The sequence below is a fragment of the Microtus ochrogaster genome, chromosome 4 (assembly GCF_000317375.1).
Source record: "Microtus ochrogaster isolate Prairie Vole_2 chromosome 4, MicOch1.0, whole genome shotgun sequence".
Lineage (NCBI taxonomy): Eukaryota > Metazoa > Chordata > Mammalia > Rodentia > Cricetidae > Microtus > Microtus ochrogaster.
In genome coordinates, this window is record NC_022011.1 from 8,523,163 (window position 1) to 8,529,398 (window position 6,236).

Consider the following 6,236-nt stretch of genomic DNA (forward strand, 5'->3'; position numbering starts at 1 on the left):
TTCCTTCCTTCCTTCCTTCCTTCCTTCCTTTTTTCCTTCCTTCCTTCCTTCCTTCCTTCCTTCCTTCCTTCCTTTCTTTCTTCTTTTGAGGCAGTATCTTGTACATTTGACTGGCCCAGATTTTGCTTTTTGGCTTAGAATGTCATGGAATTATCAGAGATTTGTCTGACTGTCCTTTCCCAGTGGTAGAATTAAAGGCATATGCCACTTTATCCAATTCAAATGCTTTACTGACTTTGAATGGCTGAAGGTGAAACTTTATGGTGTTCCTGAGAGCAATGGGAATTACTTCAGAGAGAGATAGTCTATAGGTATTGATGACACTCAGATTTCAGAAAACCCATTTTCTCATGATAACTTCAGTTACGGAAAAAATCATGTTCTATGACTAAGAGTAGTGAAAGGAATGGAATATTATATGACTTCATCTTAAGTTCAAGTATATCTTATTTATATTTAATGTTTTGAGTGTCAAAATCATTAAACAAAAATATCTTCTGTGGCTAAATTACAATGAGAGGCATGAGCAACAGCAATTTATTGGATATTAATTCCCTCTTACAATTTCTCTAAAGACATACATGACACTGTCAGATGAATCACAACACGTTCAAACCCAAGAAAACCTAACCAGAAGTGAGAGCTAAAGTCATTGGGTGCCTTAGTTCCCCTTACTGATAAAACACTGTGACAAAAGCAACTTACAGGAGAAAACATTTTAGTTCACAATTTCAAGTTATAGTTCATCACTTCAGGAAGCCAAAGATGGAGGAAAGTTGAGCAGCTAACACTCAAGCAGAGAGAAAACAACAAATACATGCACATGTGTCTTTGGCTCACTTCCTTCTTCTCGTCAGGAAAGGTCTAGCCATGATTGGTGTTGCTCACATTCAAACAGAATGTTCCCACCTCAATTAACTCAATTTTAATTTCAACCCCTCTCAGTAGTGTTCCTGAAACAACCCAATCCAGACAGTTCCTCTTTGAGATGGCCTTCTCAGCTGATTTTTTATCAGGTTAACCAAACTAGCCTACACTGGTGAAAACAATCCTCAGAAATGGTGTTTGTTATTACATATAAGGATTCTCTTTTCAGGAATGTGATGGATAATTTCATCACCTGAATTTCATTGAAGACAATGTGATTAGCTTGTTATACTGCTGTGAACCCAGTCTGTTTCTTAAATCTCTGTGTAAGAGAAGAATATAAGTATCAACCTCACTCCCTTGGATGAAATCAGTGTTTGTAACCTACACCATTGCATTACAACAATCTGGTTATGCATTCTCCCATGCCCCTGATACAGACAGCAATGTATGTATATTTGTGTGTGTTATGCTAGCAATTTGTTGAAAAGAGCAAACAAATTGATAGTAGTCATATACAACAAAGATCTGCAACAAACGTTGCAAGCAATGTATAGACATTGCTTAATAAACAGTATTTTTCAGTACTAGGGGGTTTAGAGGAAGTTAGGGTCAGTTGGAGAAAATAACTTAATACATTGTAAAGTCTCCCTCATTCCTTCTGCTGTAAATGTTCCTATGCTGTTCAGTAAGTATTGAGCAGGTCGTTTTGTTATATATGAGACACAGATCAAATCACAACACTGAGAAAGACTTATATCACACAGGCAATGAGGGCAGTCATATCCACTCAGACATAGATGGCTGCAGAGCAGACCAACTATAGACAAGCCAAAACTCACAAACTATGGACAGACACAATACAAAGAAAGAAAGTGAATTATTCTAACTTGAACTTGCTTTTGGCCAAATTAATCCAAGATAGAGTGTTTTGTATTCATCACTTAATGGACAACACTTCATTTTGATAATTCCTAGGTTATCTTTAATGTGTTTACCAGAGTTGTTCTATAATTTACTTAAAGTGGCAGATGCTTTCTTAACTTTCTTTGCTTCAAAGGAACAACTGCTTCAATCAATTCCCCAGCATTTAACTATCATATTTTCAAACAGTAAAATACCCATGAGATGAAGCACTATCTCATTATAGGGATAATTATATAATTAATATTACATGGCTAATGCCAAATTAAACATATATCCCTCATGTTTTAATTCAATAGGGTCAGTGTAATATTGATATAAAAGAAAATGTTTATGCAATTCAGAGAAATAATCGTTGACTTTTGCTATTATTACTGGAGGGAGTGTGGTGAAGTTGTACCATAGTGTCAGGGGGGGTCTAACTAAGCTGAGAATGAGTAGCTAGGATCTGTGGAACACTATGGAAAACAAGATAAGTTAACCAAAGCATTTTCAAACTGCCCACCAAGAGAATAATATTTGATTTGTGGCCGTATTAGAAGCTGTTCTTCACAAACATAATACAAGCAATATCCTCTAGTCTAAGAAATAGAATGAAGCATGTTTTAAAAATACTAACCTAAAGTAGTTTTTGTTAGAAAGAGGAGGCATTAAAAACTGGAGGCACAGATACAGATAGCGGTAGGTGATTAGACTGATTGTCAAGAACAGTCAACTTTGTCCTCCGAGGTTCTCTTTCATAAAGAACTCACTACAATAACTAATAGTCAAACAGAAGGAAACTGTTGTTCTAATTCGTGTGTTTTGGAAATAACAGTCTTTTTCCCTTAGCCTTGTCCCGCAAGTTACTGATGTGTTTTTCAATGTTGTTTGTTTGTTTGTTTTAGGTGCTTTTTTTTTTTCAGATTCTAAGATGAAGCTACATGATTTTCCCAAACTCTGCTTTTGCATATTTGGCAAATGCCTCCTTGGTTTACATTACTTTCTCTGTCCTGTTTTAAATTGTACTACCTCTCAGATATTTGTTACACTACAACTCTATCAAAATGTCTTCTGTATTATTCTCATATGTAGGCAGGACTATTCTCTGTGTTCATACCATGCACCCTTTTGTTAATAAACTCATCTCAATGTATAATTATGAGTTTATTTGTGCACATACAGATATTTTTATTCTTTTCTCGCCTTTGAATCATTCTCCCAACTTCCCTTCTTCTCCCATGTTTTGTTATTTTTTTTTTTTTTTAAAAAAGCAGGCATCCTACCGATATCCATCAAACGTGGCATAAAACGTTACAATAAGATTAGGCACAAATCCTCACATCAAGACTGAATGAAGCAACCCAATAGGAGTGAAAGGGTTTCAAGAACAAGCAACAGAATCAGAGACACCTCCTACATCCACTAGTATGAGTTGCAGAAGAACACCAAGCTACATACCCATAACGTGTATGTAGAGGACCTAACTCAGACCCATAAAGAATGATTTCCACTTTGATCTCTGACATCCCCTATGGGTCCTTCTTAGTTATTCTGCTGCCTGTGTTCTCCTGATGTCCTTAACCCTTTAGTTCCTGAAATTCTTCTCCCCATTTTTGTAGAGGAGTTCCATGGTTATTTCTAGTGCTTGGCTTTGGGTCTCTGCATCTGCTCCCATCAGTTTCTGGTTGGTCCCTCCCATAAGTTCTGTGTCATCACTACAACAGCACTTCTTGCAGCCAGAGCAAATTGTCAGTTTCAGGTTTTGTGGCGAGGTTAGTGTCCCAGTTCACTGCAAGAATTGTTGCCTAGTTATAGAAGATGGCTGGTTCAGGATCTGTTCTCCCCATTACTAGGAGTCTTCACTAGGGTCACTCTCATAGATTCCAGAAAGTTTCTGCTACACTAGGCCAAAAAGATGCTCCATCTGACCACACAGACATTTGCCCAACATTTTCATAGCAGGTTTATTCATAATATCCAATAATTGGAAAGAACTCTTATGTCCCTCAACTGAAGAATAGGTAAAGAATATGTGACAAATTGATACAATGGAATATTGCAAAGCCATTAAAAATGACATAAAAATTGCAGGCAAATTGATGGAACAAGAAAAATAATCCCAAGTGAGAAAACCTAGAATCACAAAGGCAAACGTGGTATGTACTTACTTATAAGTAGACTTTAGCTGTTAAGTAAAGGATAATCATGCTTCAATTCACAGACCTAGAGAGACTGAGTGGTAAGGAATGCTCAAGAGGAGGGAGGAGAGTGAATGCTTCTCCCTGGGAAGGGAAAGAAAAACACATTTTGTGGGTATACTAGGAGCAGGTGGGGATGGGAACAGAAAGGATCAAGTGGGGAATTTGTTGGTGGAGAGAGTACTGTGGATACCTAGTGCATACTGCTGAATGTCTTTTTATTCCCATGGAAACCAAGGCCCTTTGAGGGCATGAGAAATATCTCTATACACTGGAGATGCAGTGGAATCTAAAAACAAAATATGTAGATTCATATTGGTATTGAAGAAATATTTATAAATTTATTATTCAATTAGTTATGAAATAATCATTTCATAGTTCAAAACTAGTGGAGGCTGAAGCTAAATATAGATTCCACTGAGGAGACAAATCCTCCACCACAGTAAGAGTCCTGTAGAACCCTGCTGAAATAAAATATGAGACTGAGTCTATTTTGGCATCAGTGAGATAAAATCCCCACAATAAATTTGTGATACTTTACATTTAAGCAAACATGGTACCACAGAAGTTGCATTCCCCTACCAATTCAGACAATGTTTACTTCCTGACATAGAAATATGGAAAATAGATGTATAAAGTCACCGGGGAAATTCATGAAAACATTCAAGTCCTGTGAATTTTTTGCACACACATCGCTCTCTGCACAGATGAACATCATGAGTTTGCTGGAAGGGGTTCAAAGAAAAGCCTACAGCAGCAAAGAAGATTGTTAAAGTGACTGACATTGACTGCAACCTGGGATCCGAAAGCAGCAGCTGACAAGGATGAGCAAAAATGAAAAGAAATACAGGACAAGAACAGCTTCAGAAGCCCAAGGGAGCAGATATTCCACACCTTCAGGGTTTAACAAGATCTCACAGCAAGTGACACCTGAGATCCTTCTAATAGAGCAACATCTGAAGATGGAAGCAGCAAATTCTAAAGAAATACCAACCCCCATCTCCCATTGTAATGTCTGGATGGTAGCTATAATATGAATAGAGCTGTTTGCATTTTGATATCTCTTTGACTCATCTCTGAGGAGAATGTTGGAATAAAATAGCCTCTATTAAACAATGCTTGCTCTGTAGCAGACATTGCTCTTTGTCCTGTACTTCTCATAGTGAGTGCAATAACCCTGATGTGTTTATCCCCTCCCCACATGTCAGTTACTTTTTATTTATACCAAGATGAAGACATCTCAAAAAAAAGTTTAATTTTTTGCTTACATATTTCAGAGCATGAGTCCAGGACACATGTCAGCAGGAATTCAGGCATGGTACTGCAACAATAGATCAGCGGTCACATCCTGATATATAAACATAAGGTAGAGAAAGTGAGCCAATTCAGAATGGCATGGGATATTGAAGCAATAAGGCCACACCTCATAATCCTTGCAAAATAATTCCAACAGCTAACTACCAAGCATTCAAATGTGTGAGCCTACGGGAGGAATTGCTCTTCAATCCGGTACACCATCACTCTTTTCAACCAAAATATTGATGCATAAACAATTCCAATAGTTTGTCTAAAATTCCATCAATATGTAATTAATGATTGTACTACATGCTACCATCATTATATTTGTGCAGCATCTAAAATGTCACTGTTACCCTAATATTCTACACTATTTATTTTAAAATGCTTTAGAAATAGTGGTCACATTATTCAAATATAACCCATATATATCTTTTGTTTAAAACATCTATTTATTGTATCACATCATAACTGTACATTGTAGAACAATATGCTATGTATAAATACACACACAGACACACACCCTTAGAACAATGCATACATGCAGTATAAGCATGGAGGAACTAGAGAATCTAAGACTGTGAAAGTCCACATCACGATGTTTAAAAGTACAATTATCAACTACATGTGTTTTGAACTGTATTACTGTCAGGAAATAATATATGTCTGTGTTATTATAAAAAGATTCCCACTTACCTAGTGTTTCCAATGAGGGTTTCATGTCATTGAAATTCACGTAAAATTCTCAGTCTGTGTTTTGGAAAAATATTCTCTATCTTGTTGATACAAATGAAAGAATTAAGAAAATAAGTGTCATGTGATTACTAATTCCTGAGACATCCCAGTGAGTATATGGTGAATATGATAAGAGAAGACACATGCGCTGACCACAGGAAATTCTTGATTTAGCGAGAGCTAAATTAGGTAGAGGAGTAATAGTAATAAGCTGTAATAAATGCTGTATAGCCC